Source organism: Schistocerca nitens, chromosome 2 (assembly GCF_023898315.1).
Source record: "Schistocerca nitens isolate TAMUIC-IGC-003100 chromosome 2, iqSchNite1.1, whole genome shotgun sequence".
NCBI lineage: Eukaryota > Metazoa > Arthropoda > Insecta > Orthoptera > Acrididae > Schistocerca > Schistocerca nitens.
In genome coordinates, this window is record NC_064615.1 from 1093634096 (window position 1) to 1093655218 (window position 21123).

The 21123-nt window shown below is 47.5% G+C and overlaps 1 protein-coding gene across 1 annotated transcript in view; it reads left to right on the forward strand.

Annotated features, from left to right (window-relative positions):
• LOC126235565 (homeobox protein aristaless-like) overlaps positions 1-21123 on the forward strand; it is a 1033344-nt gene that overhangs the window by 148974 nt on the left and 863247 nt on the right. The gene's annotated exons all lie outside the window — the stretch shown is intronic.

Genomic DNA, 21123 nt, shown 5'->3' on the forward strand with positions numbered 1-21123 from the left:
CTCACGCCCCACGTGTTGAGCAGTTCGGCGGTACGTCCACCCGGCCTCCCGCATGCCCACTATACGCCCTCGCTCAAAGTCCGTCAACAGCACATACGGTTCACGTCCACGCTGTCGCGGCATGCTACCAGTGTTAAAGACTGCGATGGAGCTCCGTATGCCACGGCAAACTGGCTGACACTGACGGCGGCGGTGCACAAATGCTGCGCAGCTAGCGCCATTCGACGGCCAACACCGCGGTTCCTGGTGTGTCCGCTGTGCCGTGCGTGTGATCATTGCTTGTACAGCCCTCTCGCAGTGTCCGGAGCAAGTATGGTGGGTCTGACACACCGGTGTCAATGTGTTCTTTTTTCCATTTCCAGGAGTGTATCTATATAATGATATTTAAACAATACTCGATGTAATCAGACAAAATAAATAGTAAGAAGGAAGCGTGTTAAATGATAGGGGTGAGGCCTTGCAGAAGGCAGCGCACACACCGCACAGTGAAGCAATCCCTGCAGAACTGGCGCCCCGCGCCGACGTCGCCGCCGAGCTGTTTAACGCAATTGTTAAGTATTTGCATGTGTAATGAGCGGACTAATCAAAATGCAAATTCCAGTCGGCGCGCAGCGTAAAGATAAAAAAACGTGCTCCGGCGCGGGGCGTGGACTCCAATTACCGATGCAAATGCAAGAAACCGAGTGTGTAATTTAATTAATGGCATACGCAAATAGCAATGAATAAATTTATAGCGGTACGCTCTTTTTCCGCCAAAAAAAGAGGACGTAGTAGCACACAATATAAGTATCATTTTTGAAGAGGTCCGCCACGTTTTATGGAGCAGACGCCGCACGCAAGTGCGTACGCGGAGCTACCAGGGTGCCGACTCAAGTTTTCTCCTCCCGCAGTCGACTAATTTCATAAAGGGTGGCGCTTGTCTTGCCGGCGATGTAATGGCCGCCGTTCGCAATTAAGAGCCTGTGTTCCACTAATGAACGGATACGAGCCATAAAGCGGCGTCTTGGGTCTGTTATTACCACTACACACATACCCACACACATACAGACACACACACGCACACTGAGAGAGAGAGAGTTGGTATATATATAAATATGACCGGAAAGCTCAGAGGTGAACCGTGCTTTGCCGGCCCCTTCCCGGTACGCGACAGTAAAACAATCCAGTATCCCTGGAGGCAACATGGTGGGAACTAATGAGACCCTCTGAAAAGGGAACGGATAGAGCTTATTAGCTTCTGTCTGGAAGCGCTGCTGCTCAGACGAGCTGCTACTGTGCGTCGACTGGCCTCACTTGATTGCAGCAATTGAGAAATGCTGCCAATGTAACTGTAAGTGGAATTACGGCCACCAGTGAACTACGATTTTCTGTAGATCTTGTCACAAAGAAAGAAAGATCTGCATACAGGGTGCTCCATTGATCGTGGCCGGACCAAATATTTCACGAAATAAGCTTCAAACGAGAAAACTACAAGAACGAAACTTGTCTAGCTTGAAGGGGGAATTATGGTCGGCTTGCTAGATGGCGCTGCTATAGGTCAAACGGATATCAACTGGGTTTTTTAAAATAGGAACCCCCATTTTTTATTACATATTCGTGTAGTTAGTAAAGAAATACGAATGTTTTAGTTGGACCACTTTTTGCGCTTTGTGATAAATGGCGCTGTAATAGTCACAAACATATGGCTCACAAATTTAGACGAACAGTTGGTAACAGGTAGGATTTTTAAATTAAAATACAGAACGTAGGTACGTTTGAACATTTTATTTCGGTCGTTCCAATGTGATACATTTACCTTTGAGAACGCATGCTGTTACAGCGTGATTACCTGTAAATACCACATTAATGCAATAAATGCTCAAAATGTGTCCGTCAACCTCAGTGCATTTGGCAATACGTGTAACGACATTCCTCTCAACAGCGAGTAGTTCGCCTTCCGTAACGTACGCACATGCATGGACAATGCGCTGACGCATGTTTTCAGGCGTTGTCGGTGGATCACGATAGCAAATACCCTTCAACTTTGCCCACAGAAAGAAATCCGGGGACGTCATATCCGGCGAACGTGCGGGCCATTGTAAGGTGCTTCGACGACCAACCCACCTGTCATGAAATATGCTATTCAATTCCGCTTCAACCGCACGCGAGCTATGTGCCGGGCATCCATCATGTTGGAAGTACATCGCCATTCTGTCATGCAGTGAAACATCGTGTAGTAACATCGGTAGAACATTACGTAGGAAATCAGCATACATTGCACTATTTACATTGCCATCGATAAAATGGGGGCCAATTATCCTTCCTCCCATAATGCCGCACCATACATTAACCCGCCAAGGTCGCTGATGTTCCACTTGTCACAGCCATCGTAGATTTTCCGTTGCCAAATAGTGCATATTATACCGGTTTACGTTACCGCTGTTGGTTAATGAGGCTTCGTCGCTAAAAAGAACCCGTGCAAAAAATCTGTCATCGTCCAGTAATTGATGTTGTGCCCTGTGGCAGAACTGTACACGACGTTCAAAGTCGTCGTCATGCAATTCCTGGTGCATTGAAATATGGTACGGGTGCAATCGATGTTGATGTAGCATTCTCAACACCGACGTTTTTGAGATTCCCGATTCTCACGCAATTTGTCTGCTACTGATGTGCGTATTAGCCGCGACAGCAGCTAAAACACCTACTTGGGCATCGTCATTTGTTGCATGTCGTGGTTGACGTTTCACATGTTGCTGAACACTTCCTGTTTCCTTAAATAACGTAGCTATCCGGCGAACGGTCCGTACACTTGGATGATGTCATCCAGGATACCGAGCAGCATACACAGCAGACGCCCGTTGGGCATTTTGATCACAATAGCCTCACATCAACACGATATCGACCTTTTCCGCAATTGGTAAACGGTCCATTTTAACACGAGTAATGTATCACGAAGCAAATACCGTCCGCACTGTCGGGATGTTACGTGATAGCACGTACTTATACGTTTGTGACTATTACAGCGCCATCTGTCACGTAGCGAAAAAAGTGGTCCAACTAAAACATTCATATTTCTTTACGTACTACACGAATATGCAATAAAAAAATGGGGGTTCCTATTTAAGAAACGCAGTTGATATCCGTTTGACCTCTGGCAGCGCTATCTAGCGGGACAACCATAGCGCCATGTGGTTTCCCCCTTCAAGCTAGACAAGTTCCGTTCTTTGTAGTTTTTTCGTTTCACGCTTATTTCGTGATATATTTGGCCCGGTCACTATGAATGGACCACCCTATATACATGGACGGAAATAAATCACAGCACCAAGAAGTTGTTGTGCAAGATAAGCGAAAATTGGTAGGGGTATTTCCACTTTCAAAAGGTGACGCCTGTTGAAATTTGGCGCCACTCGGATGAGAATGGTGCTAGTCGCTCCATTATGAGGATGCAAATGAGGTTTGCTTTAAATATACAAACTTACGGTGTTGAACGTTAGTTAACTTTGAGATTGGACGTGGCAATCTGATGTTAGTCAAAAATACTTTTAATTCAACGACGACACCATTAACAACAGCTCGGTGAGCTTCAACGAGACTCTGTAATACAGCTACGAGAGGCTGGATGTTCCTTCTGCGATATTGCACAAAGACTTGCCCGGAGCCGGCCAGTGTGGCCGTGCGGTTCTAGGCGCTTCAGTCTGGAACCGCGCGACCGCAACGGTCGCAGGTCCGAATCCTGCCTCGGGCATGGATGTGTGTGATATCGTTAGGTTAGTTAGGTTTAAGTAGTTCTAAGTCTAGGGAACTAATGAGCTCAGATGTTAAGTCCCATAGTGCTCAGAGCTATCTGAACCATTAGAACTTGCCCAGAGTGTAGTTACTGAACATGATTTCAGGCAGCGTGGTTACGGGAAGGTACGATACCAAGACGAACGGACTGCGGACGGCCACGTGGCATTACCGAGAAGGTAGACCATAGTGTTCAGCGTATGGCTCCGGGATATCGTACTGCGTCTGCCGCAGCAATGCAAGCAGCAGTTGACACCACAGTGACACAATGAACTGTTACAAATGGGTTATATCAAGGACAGCTTCGAGCCAGACGGCCTGTAGCTTGCATTCCACTGAACCCAGCTTCCACAGTTGGCGACTTCAGTGGTGTCAAGCGAGAGGTCATTGGAGGGTGTAATGGAGGTCTGTTGTGTTTTGTGATAAGAGCAGGTTCTGCCTGGTTGCCGCCGACGGCATCGTGTTGGTTAGAAAGAGGCCAATTGAGGGCGTGCATTCAACCTGTCTGCGTGCCAGACACGCTGGGCTTACACTTGGAGTTATGGTCTGGGGTGCGATTTCGTATAACAGCGGGAGCACTCTCGTGGTTGTCCTATGCAGCCTGATCAAAAATTTGTACGTCAGTCCGGTGGTTCGACCAGTTTTGCTGCCAAACATGAACAGCATTCCACAGGGTGTTTTCCAGCAGGAAGCAATGAGGCCTTGATAGGTCGCTGGAAGGAGTTGGCACCACGTATGCACACACAAGTCACCTGATTCCCGTGAATTCCGGGGAGAGGGGCGATGGGCTCTGACGTCACGTTCAATCACATCGCAGATGTATTCTATCAGGTTCAGATCTGGCGCGTCAAGCGGCCAACACATCATTTGGAATTCGCCACTGTGTTCCTCAAACCACTCCATCACTCTCCTGGTCTTGTGACATGTTGTATTATTACCTTGTTGAAAAAATCCACTGCTTCGGGAATACTCCCTTCCCGTCATGATGGCTTGCACGAACTACACTGGATGCATGGATGCCCCCGTCAATGTTCCCCAGAGCATAATGGGACCGCCGACAGCTTGTCTCCGTCCCGCAATACAGGTTCAAAAAATGGTTCAAATGGCTCTGAGCACTATGGGACTTAACATCTGTGGTCATCAGTCCCCTATAACTTAGAACTACTTAAACCTAACTAATCTAAGGACATCACACACATCCATGCCCGAGGCAGGATTCGAACCTGCGACCGTAGCGGTCACGCGGTTCCAGACTGAAGCACCTAGAACCGCACGGCTACACCGGCCGGCGCGCAACACAGTTATCAAGGGGCTGTTCACCTGGAAGACGATGGATTCGCGTCCAACCACCGTCATGATGAAGAAGGTATCAGGATTCATCAGACATGCAACGCTCTGCCACTGCGTCAACGTTCAGTGCCGATGGTCGTGCGCCCGTTTCAGTCGTAGCTGCCGATGCCGTTATGTTAACATCGGCATGTGCATGGGTCATCGGCTGCGGAGGCCCATCGGTAGGAGTGTTCAGTGCAATGTGTGTTCAGAAACACTTCTACTCTGCCCGGCATTAAGATCTGATATTAGTTCATTCACAGTTCGCCGCTTGTCCTGTTTTTCCAGTCTACCCACCCTACGACGTCCGGCATCTGTAATGAGGGGTGGCCACCCAACACACGACGTCTGGACGTGGTTGCACTTTGTTTCGCCACGTGTTGAAGACACTCAGCACAGCACTCTTCGAAGGCCCGACTACTCGTGCAGTTTCCGAAATGCTGAATCCGAGCCTCCAAACCATCACAATCTCCCCCGGTCAAACTCAGACATATTGCGCGCCTTCCCGACTCTATACACGGACTGTACGCTCACTGATACTACATACACGGACATGTGTCTGACTAGCAGTCATTTCTCGCCAGGTGAGGCTGCTGTCGCCTGGACGGCTTCATATGGATAGTAGTTCGGTGGTCATGATGTTCTGGCTTATCAGTGTGCCTCTCCTACAAAGAATGTACTTCACCAATAAAAAGTAATAAACAGAATAACAAGTTCTACATGTTTGGGTGCATATTATCTGAGCAAAAATATCCGGAAACCCCCACATAATGCGGAATTGATCACTAGATGTTACGAAAGGCGGACCCATCCGCCAGTATAAAAAGAGGCAGGGAGTGTTATGTTGTCAGTGCAGAATGGGTCGGTCAGAAGTGTTGAACGACATCGAACGTGGGCTAGGTACTGAATGTCGCCTGAGAAACAAAAACACCAGGGATATTTAAACCGTTCTAAAACTGCTCAAGTCGACAAAAAAATGGTTCAAATGGCTCTGAGCACTCTGGGACTGAATTGCTGAGGTCATCAGTCCCCTAGAACTTAGAACTACTTAAAACTAACTAACCTAAGGACATCACAAACATCCATGCCCGAGGCAGGATTCGAACCTGCGACCGTAGCGGTCTTGCGGTTCCAGACTGCAGCGCCTTTAACCGCACGGCCACTTTGGCCGGCTCCAGTCGACAGTCCGTGACCTGATTGCGAGTGAAAACATCGTGTACTGCGGACGGTGGCTGTGAAAAATTGCATGAAATCTGTGGAAAGAACCAACTGCCTGCTAAAAAATGCTACCAGCAGTCCAGCTAGCTCGACGACTGGGCTTAAGGAGTTCAAAAGAATGGGTGCAAAGGTCGAGGAGCCCTTGATATGCCACATATTTATGTAGTCAACGCTAAGCGACGCTTGAATGGTGTAAAATGCGACGCCACTGGACCTTGGGTGACTGAAAACGAGTGATCTGGAGCGATGGATCACGCTGTATCCCGCGTCAAGCAGATGGAAGGGTTTGGGACAGCGAATCCAAGAAAGTTACCTGCTATCATGTATCGTGCCAGCAGTGGAGGACGGGGGAGGCGCTGATAGGTTATGTGGGTGTCTTTCGTCCTTAAAGTGTGGCTCCTTATTGGTCTTAAGAAAACTCTACATGCAGAACCGTATGAGCAGATTTTACAGCGCTGTGTATTACGAAAAGCAGAGGAAGAATTCGGAGACGATGATTGTTTCAGTCGGCATGACAGTGTACCCTGTCATGAAGCAGAATGTGTGAAAGAACACTCTGGGGAAAATAAAACTCGTGAAACGGACTTGCCTGCTCAGTGTCCCGAACTGAACTCATTGTGACTCCTTTGCGTCCTTTCAGTCCTTGAGCGTCCAACATCACTAATTTGTATGGTTTCGGCTGCCATTCTTCTGCAGACATTGAGACACTTAACTGAAAATGTCCGCGACAAAGTTCAAGCTGCGATACAGGCGAAGGGTGTACATGCTCCTTGTTAATGTCGACTAACTGGTGTCGGGACAGTTTTCAGTAGATCGTGTACATATTGATGAAAAGTAAACCTGAAAAATTAGTAGACGTCCTAAAGCATTTAGGTTCAGCTACTTTTACCATAAGAACAACTGACAGCTTTCGGGGCACAGAAATCACTAAATGGACATATTTTGCTTTTTGTCGTTCACTGATGTCCTACATTATAATATTCTGGGATAAGTGCTTACTTACGCAGGATGGACCAATTGCACAAGAGAAAGTAATTAGAATTATGGATGGCGTTCATACATGTGTATCTTGTATGCATGTCTTTAAACAAATGAGAATATTAGCCATAGCACCACACTACATTTATCAGCAAAAACTTGATACACCAACATACACGCACGCAGGAAATACGCACACACCCATACATGCACACTAATTCTTGTCCGGGAAATAGGAGATAATTTTCCCAGAAATCAATGAAAATAGCTCACATCCTCCGGTTAAGAACAAAATTTTTGGGAGATTTGCCTTGATTGCCAGGGGAATCGCGAAACTGGCAGTTACCTCGTAATATTCCCAATTTGTATTCCCTGTGCGCTGCTCACAGTCCCTGAGACACTGAGCAGAAAAGAACCGCGACCCTTTAATGGGGCCGGCCGGTGTGGCAGAGCGGTTCTAGGCGCTACAGTCTGGAACCGCGCGACCGCTATTGCCACAGGTTCTAATCCTGCCTCAGGCATGGATGTGTGTGATGTCCTTAGGTTATGTTAGGTTTAAGTAGTTCTAAGTTCTAGGGGACTGATGACCTCAGATGTTAAGTCCCACAGTTCTCAGAGCCATTTGAACCTTTAATGGGCCGAATCTGAAACCGTAGAGAATAAAAGAAAGACATTTACTCGCTGATGAGATTTGTTCTCGACGATGCATTGCACTCTGTGAATAACAGTGATATTCACAAATGCAACAGGAAGGAAAGATGATCTGCACTTGCCTCCCGTGAATCAAATTTGTCACAGTAGCGAGTGGAACACGGAGATGTAAAAGGCTTTGACAGCCTACTCATGAAAGTAACATGCGTCACGAACAGCATTAATGCCTGTGGAATCCTTCTATGAGGTAGAGTTATTCTTCAACATAAATAAGTTATTAGTTACAAACCTGTAAATGACAGCATACATAGCCTTATAGTTCTTTAAAATGTCTTTCGTTTAAAACGCATATTTAGCATCGTAATGTTTATATCACGTACGGAGCACGTATTTAACATCGACATGATTCCTTTTAACTGCATAATTGCGCTGTCTTACATCTTTCATGCAGGGCGATTCCTAAGTACCTCTGAGGGTATCAGAGGAAAACTGCTTGAAAACTACAAGTGCAAAAGGAAACAGACACTGACCACTGGACAGAGCATCGCTCCAAGTCCAGTTGCTGAATATGGGCACCGCGTGTAACGCAGCTATCGTCAGTATGGGCATGTTTGTTCAGCTCGTTGACGCCCGAGAAGGCGCCACGGCAGCGACACTCTTTGGAAATCTGTTCGCTGGGTTGCCTACGTACAGGCGCACACTGATTCGTTGCGACAACACGGGGCCGACAATTTGTCTACGCGTTCTATCACGCCTGTCGCCTACGCCACGGCTCGTATTGCGAATAGAGAGTAGAAAAAATTATATTCGCAGCTCCGGTTGAAGTTGCTCTAGCACATTTTAAGTCTTACAGCCGCTTTAATGACAGAATTCTTTTGTGCAGTTGCCTGTGAAAAAGTGCAGTGCTGGCAAGGAAAAAAAAAAGTATACGTGGAATTACGACGTCGATTTTGATCCGATGACGGCATATGCTACGTGCGGGATGGTAGAAGTACTGATAATGGTTTCAACGTCGTTCGCCAACAGATACCGTAGTGGGATAGCTACCAGAGCACCTTTCGCGGCTGTCCTTTGTTAGGGAAGGCCCAGAGCCTGAACGCTTAGTGTAGTGTAAACGTGTGAAGGAAGCAGGCAAGCACGCCGTGGAGACGCACTCATGCTTCCTGCAGCCAACTGGGCGTGTTTCAAAGGGGTCGAACTGTGTGACGAGATGGTCCTTTAGGAGAATTGCCACACAATCTGGACGTGCTGCGTCAGTTGTGAAACGATGCTGGTATGAGTGCTCACGTGAACATTCTCACACCGGTGGAAGAGATTCTGGAGGTCTACGCAAACAAAGGCGCCCGGTAGAATCGTCGTGTTGTTAAGAGCATCAGAGGCAGATCGTACAGCTGGCACAGCATAGATAAGAGGGCGTGTTAGCCCAGGCGTGTCGACACGAACTGTCGAGAACCGCTTATTAGTAGTGCGACTACGGGCACTCACGACTCTAGCGCCTCTTCCACTCACGACACAGCATTTGACGCGCACGGCTCGATTATCATCATCATCATCTTGGACAGTTTCCAGCCACTGGCTGGGTCTGTCGGGAACACAAGCCTCTCCATCGTGTTCTGTCTTTCCACCATTCCCCCTCTTCCACCTTCGTCCAGTTCTCCCCTCTTCTCGTCACACATTCCTTCACTCCCTTCACCCATCTATCTCTTGGTCTTCCTCTGGGCCTCTTCCCCTCCAGTTGCAGATCAAACATCCTCTTTGGAATTCTTCCCTCATCCATTCTCTTCATGTGTCCATACCACTGCAGTCTTGATTTTTCTATCCTGTCCTGTACTGGTTCCTCTTTTAGTATTTCCCTCACATACACATTTCGCAATCTGTCTCGTCTTGTTACACTCAACCTGCTCCTCTGGAACTTCATTTCACTAGCCTGTATTCTACTTTTGTCTCTTTTGTGCATTACCCATGTCTCACTTCCGTATGCCAATATGGGGACAAAGTAGGTTCGGTATATAATTCCCTTGGATTTCTATGGCACCTCCTTGCTCCAAATAAGCCCCCTAATGCATTTGTAGAACTGCCCTGCTTTTCTGCACCTTTCATTTATTTCCATTGCGTTTCCCCCCTTACTTTCAATCACGCTTCCCAGGTACTTGAAGTTCTCTACCACTTGTAGTTTTTCCCCTCCACAAGTTATATCCATATTTGGCCTATTCTTCTTCCTTGTTGTGACAATTATTTCACTTTTCTTTGCAGAGAAATGCATTCCATATTGTGCTGCCGTTGCCGCCCATGCATCTAACTGCTCTTGCACCTCCTTCTCGCAATTTCCCCATAACATCAGGTCATCGGCAAAAAGCACTGCTTTCATTTTATGATCTCCAATTGCATCTGATACTTGCTGTAGGATTTCATCCATAACAATAATAAACAATAAAGGCGAAAGTGCACTTCCCTGTCGCAGCCCATTTTCCAGCTTGAACCATGCAGTACGCTCCCTCCCCACTTTCACACAACTCTCACTTCCCTCATACATTTTTCTGACTTTTCGTGTTATCTCTTCATCTATCCCTTTTGCGTTCAGCACGTCCCAGAACTTGTCCCTACAGATACTGTCATACGCCTTCTCAATATCTAAAAAGGCCATGATTAAGTCCTTCCCGTACTCATAGTGTCTTTCCTGCAGTTGCCTTACCGCACGGCTCGATTGGTGCCGTCAAAATATCACTTGGAAGATGGAATGGCGCGCATGATCCTCAGCGATGAAAGCAGATTCTGCCTGCACCCAAGTTATGGTCGTTCGCGAGTGCGACGTGGACCTGGTTAGCGCTGTCTGGGAAATGTGCATTCGAACAAGACACACTGGCGCCAACCCAGGCTTTATGGTGTGGAGCGTCATAAGCTACAACTCCCGTTCACGTTTGGTGTTTCTGGAGGGGACGCCAACCAACGCTGGGTATCTGTAACCAAACGAAAAATAAATTACACAACATAATTTTTTTCGAGGTGATGATTAAAAATTTACGTCACATCTTGTACTTGTTCACCATGAGATTAGGAGGAAGATTAAGGTTTCATGTCCTGTGACGACTAGTTCATTAAAGACGCAGTGCACGCTGGGGTATGGTGAGGATCAGGAAGGAAATAGGCTGTGTTCTTGGAAGGGAATCGTCCCGGCATGCGTCTTACACGGCGTATAAAAAGCACGCGAAACCTAAACTGCATGGCCAGTCGGCATTTCAACCCTGCACCTCACGAATGTTACCCAGAGTCTTAAACGACCGCGGCATCTCGCACGGTCGAAATATAAGTGATCTCTTCCATAATGGCATGGAAGACAGAACGAAAACAAGAAATAAAGGAAGGACGATAAGAGTTATCTTGTCCATGCAGATCTTATTGTACAGGGTGTCCCAGGAGGAATAGTCAGTATTCAGGGATATGACAGAAACGATCATTCGAAGTACAAAAGTCCAGTAAACACGTGCTCTGAAATGCATACCAAAAGACCTATGATCACTTCTTCGTCTTCGATATTGTGCAACAAAGCTCTTCTCTACAGTCTTTTTGCTTTCCATATTTTGGAAAGTGGTAGTATAAACCAAAACAAGAAAATTTTGTCCAGTAAACATGACCTCTCAAATGCATACATTAAGAGCTATGGGGATTTGTTCAGAAGAAGAGATGTTGTCTCGCAGTAACGAAGATGAACTACTGTTCATTGCCCTTGAGGTACGGATATTAGAGACCATGCTTACTGGACATTTTTGATTCGAATGATCATTCCCGTATCTTCCTGGATATTGATCATTCCTACAGGAGCACCCTGCAGATGGATGTTTTACCCAAGTGGAGAGGGTAAGGGATAGGAGCCGTCCGTGACCTGACTAAGGTTCAAAAAATGGTTCAAATGGCTCTGAGCACTATGGGACTCAACTGCTGTGGTCATAAGTCCCCTAGAACTTAGAACTACTTAAACCTAACTAACCTAAGGACAGCACACAACACCCAGCCATCATGAGGCAGAGAAAATCCCTGACCCCGCCGGGAATCGAACCCGGGAACCCGGGCGTGGGAAGCGAGAACGCTACCGCACGACCACGAGATGCGGGCCCTGACTAAGGAACCAACCCAGAATTGTAACGAGGTACAGAAACTGCAGAAGATCGTAAGTTAGGTAGTGGAAAGAGAATAACAACCACGTTTCTGCCTAATATAAGTCCGACATCTTCCGACAGTTGTGAACGGTACTACGAGGGTGGTCAATAAGGAATGTAAAACATTTTTTTTTCTAGGTCATTTTTGGTTGAAAAAGTGTGGAATTTGTTATGGACCATCTTGGAATAATCCCAATTCAGCTCCTATAGTTCCATGAAGGCCCGATAGGTGGCGGCTCCATATGTAACGTCGAAAGTGTAACGGACTTGCCTTCCAGACAGAGAGCTGTCACTGAGCTTCTGTTGGCGGAAAACCAGCGCATGGCAAATATTCATAGGCGCTTGAAAATGTCTACCGAGACCTAGCGTTGAACGAAAACACGGTGAGTCGTTGGGTGAGACGTCAATCATCACAGCAACAATGTCACGCAGACCTTTCCCACCTGCCGCGAACTGGCCGGCCGCACACGACAGTGACTCCTGCAGTGTAGGAACATGCGGACCCTCCCATTCGGCATCATGGACGGATTACAATTAAACACGTCGCTGCACAACTGGAAGTGCTGATACACTCGTCCACACGTTGGGGTATTCAAAAGTGTGTGCCCGCATAGTTTCACGTCACCCAGCAGGAGACCATAAAGAACAACGAAGGACCGTATGTGCGGAACTGCATGCGCGCTACGAGGCTGATCGTGGCAGTTTTTTGTCGACCAGTATCATAGGCAATGAAACATGGGTTCATCACTTTGAACCGGAAACAAAAACGGCGATCCTTGGAGTGGCGCCATAACACCTCTTCTCCGAAGAGAAGTTCACGGCCGCACCCTCAGTCGGTAAAATCATGACGACTGTCTTCTGGGGCTGTGAAGAGGTTGAATACCATGAGCTATAATTGACGATCGACACTAGTATTACGCAAAACTGGGGTGTAACAGATGAGACTTCTGCAGTTGTGCCCGCATCTCGTGGTCGTGCGGTAGCGTTCTCGCTTCCCACGCCAGGGTTCCCGGGTTCGATTCCCGGCGGGGTCAGGGATTTTCTCTGCCTCGTGATGGCTGGGTGTTGTGTGCTGTCCTTAGGTTAGTTAGGTTTAAGTAGTTCTAAGTTCTAGGGGACTTATGACCACAGCAGTTCAGTCCCATAGTGCTCAGAGCCATTTGAACCATTTTTCTGCAGTTGTGAGTGAAGCTTTATGCGCTGTTATGCGGCATCGCAATTCCATACAAAACACGTTCAGAGCGTCGTTGCGCGAAAGTGGTAGGGAGACACGACATAGAACAACAGACACCACGCAGAATGTTAGAAAGTGCCACAAGATCGTCCCATTGAACGGAGATTATGTTCAAAAATAGGGTTTTGTGGCCAAAGAGTGAAGAATTATATGGTGTACTGGAATCTTTAGTAAAGCTTACCTGCTTCCAGAAAAAAAATATATGTTGTATTACGTTCTGAACGCACCTCGCACTATCGACAATGGTATGATGTGGTCAGTCATAGCTCTTACGCATCACTGGTTCTCTGGACCACTTGGAGCTGCGCGCGCACTGTCTGGCAGGGGACACTGTTCTTGCTACTGCCTTCAACGGAGTCCAAGCGCTACTGCTCACGCGTCGTTGTGCGAGAAGAGGACTGTCATCGTTCAAGTTTTGCGTGGAACGTTCGTATGCAGTCGAACGCCACGAAAACAACATGAACACCTCGCAGATGTTGATAAATACACTCCTGGAAATTGAAATAAGAACACCGTGAATTCATTGTCCCAGGAAGGGGAAACTTTATTGACACATTCCTGGGGTCAGATAGATCACATGATCACACTGACAGAACCACAGGCACATAGACACAGGCAACAGAGCATGCACAATGTCGGCACTAGTACAGTGTATATCCACCTTTCGCAGCAATGCAGGCTGCTATTCTCCCATGGAGACGATCGTAGAGATGCTGGATGTAGTCCTGTGGAACGGCTTGCCATGCCATTTCCACCTGGCGCCTCAGTTGGACCAGCGTTCGTGCTGGACGTGCAGACCGCGTGAGACGACGCTTCATCCAGTCCCAAACATGCTCAATGGGGGACAGATCCGGAGATCTTGCTGGCCAGGGTAGTTGACTTACACCTTCTAGAGCACGTTGGGTGGCACGGGATACATGCGGACGTGCATTGTCCTGTTGGAACAGCAAGTTCCCTTGCCGGTCTAGGAATGGTAGAACGATGGGTTCGATGACGGTTTGAATGTACCGTGCACTATTCAGTGTCCCCTCGACGATCACCAGTGGTGTACGGCCAGTGTAGGAGATCGCTCCCCACACCATGATGCCGGGTGTTGGCCCTGTGTGCCTCGGTCGTATGCAGTCCTGATTGTGGCGCTCACCTGCACGGCGCCAAACACGCATACGACCATCATTGGCACCAAGGCAGAAGCGACTCTCATCGCTGAAGACGACACGTCTCCATTCGTCCCTCCATTCACGCCTGTCGCGACACCACTGGAGGCGGGCTGCACGATGTTGGGGCGTGAGCGGAAGACGGCCTAACGGTGTGCGGGACCGTAGCCCAGCTTCACGGAGACGGTTGCGAATGGTCCTCGCCGATACCCCAGGAGCAACAGTGTCCCTAATTTGCTGGGAAGTGGCGGTGCGGTCCCCTACGGCACTGCGTAGGATCCTACGATCTTGGTGTGCATCCGTGCGTCGCTGCGGTCCGGTCCCAGGTCGACGGGCACGTGCACCTTCCGCTGATCACTGGCGACAACATCGATGTACTGTGGTGACCTCACGCCCCACGTGTTGAGCAATTCGGCGGTACGTCCACCCGGCCTCCCGCATGCCCACTATACGCCCTCGCTCAAAGTCCGTCAACTGCACATACGGTTCACGTCCACGCTGTCGCGGCATGCTACCAGTGTTAAAGACTGCGATGGAGCTCCGTATGCCACGGCAAACTGGCTGACACTGACGGCGGCGGTGCACAAATGCTGCGCAGCTAGCGCCATTCGACGGCCAACACCGCGGTTCCTGGTGTGTCCGCTGTGCCGTGCGTGTGATCATTGCTTGTACAGCCCTCTCGCAGTGTCCGGAGCAAGTATGGTGGGTCTGACACACCGGTGTCAATGTGTTCTTTTTTCCATTTCCAGGAGTGTATAAGTCTGAAAGTATTTCGTCGAATGGTAGGGCAACCGTGAATGCTTAATTGGGTTATTCGCTGAGAGTCTGGAGTGGAGGGATCAATATCGTCATTCCTCTATTCGATTAAAAATAGCTTTTGCGACCGATAGATTGCCGAGGTGGTGGGCTGTGTTGTTGATGTGCAGTCAGCGATTGTCAAGGCGCTGCATGGAGCTACAGAACAGGCAACCACAGCTAGCACGAGCCTATCTAGAAACAACCATGATTTTCTGGAGGCTGGCCCCTGCCACTCGACTCGCCGAAACGTCAGCCATAAAGTTATTTTAATCGAAGTATAGTCAGTAGCACCTGTTGGCGGTCAGAAACGAGATAGTTTAAATTGGACGAGCAATACAGCAATGTCAAACTTCTTCGTGAAAGTGGAACTAAATTTAACTGCTGATATGATCATGATAGGGCCTAATCATTGTTAGCAAGTGTGTTACTTACGAACTCAATAACGCAAATGGTATGAAACGTTAGCCTTTCAAAGCAACCTTTTCACTTAAATTGAAAAACTGATGACTTCAATTCTCAAAGATGAATGACACTTTTCCGTTTTAGGCAGCATGGTCAGGTCTCGTACGATGAGTGTTCTCTGCATCTACCACCTTTTACCCCAGTCCGACCGGCGATAAAGAAACTGTTTCAATTAAGAATCAGGAAAGTATAGTGAGAGGAAAGTTACAGACTCTGTCATCTACATCTACATCTACATCTACATCTACATGACTACTCTGCAATTCACCCTTTAGTGCCTGGGAGAGGTTTCATCGAACCACTTTAACTCTATTTCTCTACTATTCCATTCTCAAACAGCATGCGTTGGAAACGAACACTTAAATGTCTCTGTGGGTGAACTGATTTCTCTTGTTTTGTTACAATGATCATTTCTCACTATGTAGATGGGCGTCAACAAAATACTTTCGCATTATGATGATAAAGTTCGAGACTGCAAGTTAGTGAAAAGATCTTGCCTCAGCGAAAAACGCCTTTGTTTTAATGATGATCACCCCAATTCGCGTATCATATCCGTCACACACTCTCCTCTATTTCGCTATAGTACGAAGCGAGCTTCGCTTCTTTGAACTTTTTCTATGGCCTCCGTCAACCCGATCTGGTGAGAATGCCATACAGCACAGCAATACTCTAGCAGAGGATGAACAAGCATAGAGTAGGTAGTCTCTCTCATAGACCTGTTGCATCGTCTAAGAGCTCAGCCAATAAAACGTAGTCTTTGGTTTGCGTTCCTCACAACATTATCTAGTGGTGGTTCCATTTAAGTTGTTCGTAATTGTAATCTCTAGGTATTTGGTCGAATTGGCAGCCTTTTGATTTGTACGATTTATCGTGTAACCGAAATCTAACGGATTACTTACTCATGTGAATGACCTTACACTTTTCATTATTCACAGACTATTGCACTTTTAACAAGATTAAAGTGTATTCTCTCAATTATTGTACCATTGGTTTTGATCTTCTGACGACTTCGCTAGACCGTAAATGACAGCATCATCTGCAAACAGTCTTAGATAGGTGCTCAGATTGTCTCCTAAAACTTTTATAAAGATTAGGGACAACAAGGCGCCTATAACACTTTCTTGGGAAACGCAAGATATCACTTCTGTCTTACTCGATGACTTGCCGTCGATTACAACGAACTGCGATCTTTCTGACAGAAAATCACGAATGCAGTTGCACAACTGAGGCGATGCTCCACACGTACGCAGACTGATCAGAAGCCTCTTGTGAGGAACTGAATGAAAACTGTTCTGGAAATCCAGCAATATCCGCTGTCGATAGCACTCACAATATTATAAGCAGAAAGAGCTTCTTGTATTGCACAAAAACGATATTTTATAAGACTGTGCTGACTATCGGTGAATTTATCGTTTTCTTCGAGGTAATTCCTAGTATGTGTTCCAAAATCTTACTGCAAATCGATGTCCATGATATCGATCTGGAATGCAGCGTATAACTCCTTGTGTCTTGAGTATTGGTGTGACATGTGAAACTTGCAATCGTGGTATGTAGGGTTCAGGAATATTCGTTGAGCGTCTAATGTGACGGTAGTTGCGCGGCCCGCTGTCAAAGATGAGGCTGTCTTTATTTGCTCTGGTTGCCTCGCGCCGCTACACGTATTATGATGGGCGTGCTGCGGACTGCCTAATGGTCACGTCTCGGTCCGGAAATGGCGGTCGAGCGCGTCCATGCGCGTTCTTGCCTCCCCCTCCCATCCGATGGCCGCCCGCGGCCGGAAATGATCGGGTGCCAAGCAACACAGCAAGGACTTTTACGGAATACTTGATGACGACGTACGCTGCCGAGCACATTACTAAAGATCGCTTTATACACTGAGGCGATAGAAGTCGTGGGATAGAGATATGTGGATATGAAGGTGGCGGTAGTATCGTGCACGCAACGATAAAGGGCAGTACGTAGGTGGACCTGTCGGTTATACTCAGGTGGTTCATGTAATAAAGTTTCCGACGTGATTATGGGAACGAAGAGACTTCGAACAGAGAGTGGTAGTTGGAACTAGACGCAGGGGATATTCCACATTGTCGAGAGGGTGCCGAGAATATCAGATTTTAGACATCAACACTCACCACGGACAACAGAGTGGCCGAACGCCTTCACTTAACGACCGAGAACAGCAGCGTTTGCGTAGAGTTGTCGATGCTAATAGACTAGCAACACTCCGTGAAATAACCGCAGAAATGAATGTGGGACGTACGACGAACGTGTCCATCGCGACAGTACGGAGAAATCTGGCATTAATGGACTATGGCAGCAGACTACCATATCGATTCGACCCTAGACGACTGGAAAACCGTGGCCTGGTCGATGAGTCCCGATTTCAGTTGGTATGAGCTGATGTTAGGGCTAGGGTGTGGCGCAGACCCCACGAAACCATGGACGCAAGTTGCCTAGAAGGTGTTGTGCAAGTTAGTGGTGGCTTCATAATGTTATAAGCAGTGTTTACTGGGTCTTCTGGTCCACCTGAATCGATCATTAACTGAAATGGCTATGTTCGGCTGCTTGGAGGCTACTTATAGCCATTCATGCACTTCATGTTTCGAAACAGCTGTGGAATTTTTATGGATGACAGTACACCATGTCACTGGGCAACAATAATTGTTCGCGACTGGCTTGAAGAGCATTCTGGACAATTGGAGCCAATGATTTGGCTACCCACATCGCCCGACATGGATCCCATCGAACATTTATGGGGCATAATCGAGAGGTCAGTTCGTGCACACAGTCGTGCACCGGCAACAATTTGGCAATTATGGACGGCTCTAGAGGCAGCATGCCGAAATACGCCTGCACGTAACTTCCAACGGTTTGTTGAGCCCAAGCCACGTCGGGCTGCTGCGCTATGCCGGGCAAAAGTAGGTCTGACATGATATTAGGAGATATCCCATGGCTTCTGTGTACATCTGACATAAATGATCTGATCAAAAGTATCTGGACACCCCTAGGTAAGACGGAATTGACTACTGTATGTCACGAGACATGGACTCACCAGTATAATGGGAGGCGGGGAATATTACGTTGTCAGCAGAGAAGTTGTAAATGCATAAAGGATCGATCAACTGAACTCAGTGTCCTCGAAGACGGGCTACTCATTACTTGTCAAATGAGTAACAAATCCATCGCGGAGATTTCAAGCCTTCCAAAACTGCCCAAGTCGACTGTTTCTCGTGTGACTGTGAAGAGGAAACGTGAAGGAAGAACCACAGATAAATTTAGACGAGGCAGAACTCACGTACTGATGGACAGGGACTGTCGAACATTGCGGAGGATAGTTGTAAAAGATGGCATGAAATCAACAAAGGAATTATTCCTGAGTTGAAAAGTGCTGCCTGCAACCCAGCCATGTGGGGCGATCAAAAAGTTTCCGTTTGAGGGTGTTGCTGCAGCGTATATGCAACGTAGCGCGACTCCGATGTGGGCGTATAAGCACCGATATGCAAGCAAGGAATTAGTGTGGCATTCGTCTTTTTACGACGTGCGTGCGGTAAATGCGGGAACGTTATCTACGGCGATGTAATTACGAGATGCTTCCAAACAGGACCAATGTGCTCTTATTCTTTTCTTTATTGCCGAAGGACAGTCACCGGTAGACATCCACAGGAGAATGAAGAACGTGCATTGGGCAGTATGTCTGTCGAAAGCCACTGTTGTACGCTGGTGCACGACAGGTGGTGTTGCTGTTTCATGGTAACGCTCGTCACCATAACGCAAATGTAACGCGGTTATCTTCAACCTGGTGCGTCGGTGGGATTACAACTTCAATGTTCACTGCGTTTTTGCCTTATTAGCATGCCGATTCTGTACTGGACAAACTTCGATCGGAAAATTTTTGACCAGCCCTTTTAGCACAATGATTGAGGGTAAGGAGCTACAAAGGGTGTGGTACAGTGGTCGACCAGGTTCTCATAAGCCACACACTTCTATACTTAATGCTAAGCGACGCTTGAGGTGTTCCGAAGACCGACGCCACTGGACAGCGGGTGACTGGAAACGAGTGTTGTGAAGTGGTCGGTCTCGCCATGCCACGTGGCATTCCGATGGAAGGGTTTAGGTTTGGCGAACGTCTGGAGAACGTTACCCGCCACCAAGTGTAACGCCAAGAGCGAAGTATAGAGGAGGTGTCGTTACAGTATGGGGGCGTTTCTCGTGGTTAGGGTGTCGTCCCGTTATTGCAGTTAAGAAAAGCTTTATATGCCATCATGTGTAGTGAGAACAGTCAATTACAGAGAAGCTGGTGTATGGTATGAACGTGTTCTCCGTGCTTGTGGTATGGTCCCCTTATTGCGCTTAAGAAAACGCTAAATGCGGAAGGAAATGAACACAGTTTACAGCATCGTGTGTTGCGTACAGTAGAGGAACAGTTGGGAAACGTTAACTGCTTGCATCACCGTGACAATAGAGACTGTGATAAAGCAGCGTCTGTGAGGCACTCGTTGGTGGAGAACAACATTCCTGAAATGGACTGGCCTGCTCAGAGCCCCGGTATAAACCAAAGGAACAGTCTTGTCGATGAGTCAGAACATCGGGTTCGGTGCAGCCCCCAAGCGTCCAGATTCACTACCGTCTCTGGTTCCGGGTGTTGACGAAGAATGGGCTGCCATTCCTCAGCAGACATTGAGACACATCATAGACAGTGTCCCTAGCAAAGATCAGGTCGTCGTAAAGGCGATGGGTGGACAAACTAGACACACCCCATACTGATGTCCGCTAATAGGTGTCCGGATACTTTAGATCAAATAATATATACACTGTGTTTCATGAATAACGCAAGCGCTCTGTCCGGCGTTCCACACAAAATGGTATCCCCATAGGCGGGATGCGATTCCCGCATGGGAGTCCGGGCCGCTTCTGGAACAGTGTGGCAGTTGGCATATTAGTTTTAACCGAGAATAAACTCAACAATTCAGGAAACGAATTACAAAGAAGTTCTAGGAAATCGTTACGCCTTTTAGCACTTCATAGTGATGTGTCAATGGCATCTGATCACATATCTGTGCACGAAATTGAAATCTTACAAAGTAACGGTAACGTATCGACTGACGAATTTAGGTACTGCTCCTAGACGTAAGTGCTGCAATTGGATATTGTAGTCCAGGCGTGGATCCAGGGTTCGGGTCTAGGGCGGAGGTCACAGTTCTCTAAAATTTGTCTCCTTTCCTCACCCCCTCCAAATATAACGTAGTATCATCCCCACTTTTAACGTGCGACATATGTGGACGACTTTGTTAATAATAACAATAAAATAAAGCGTGTCCAATAAAGAATACAACTTTTGGATAAGCCTGCCATCTCTGTTCTTGTAAGCTGGCAACAGTGAACA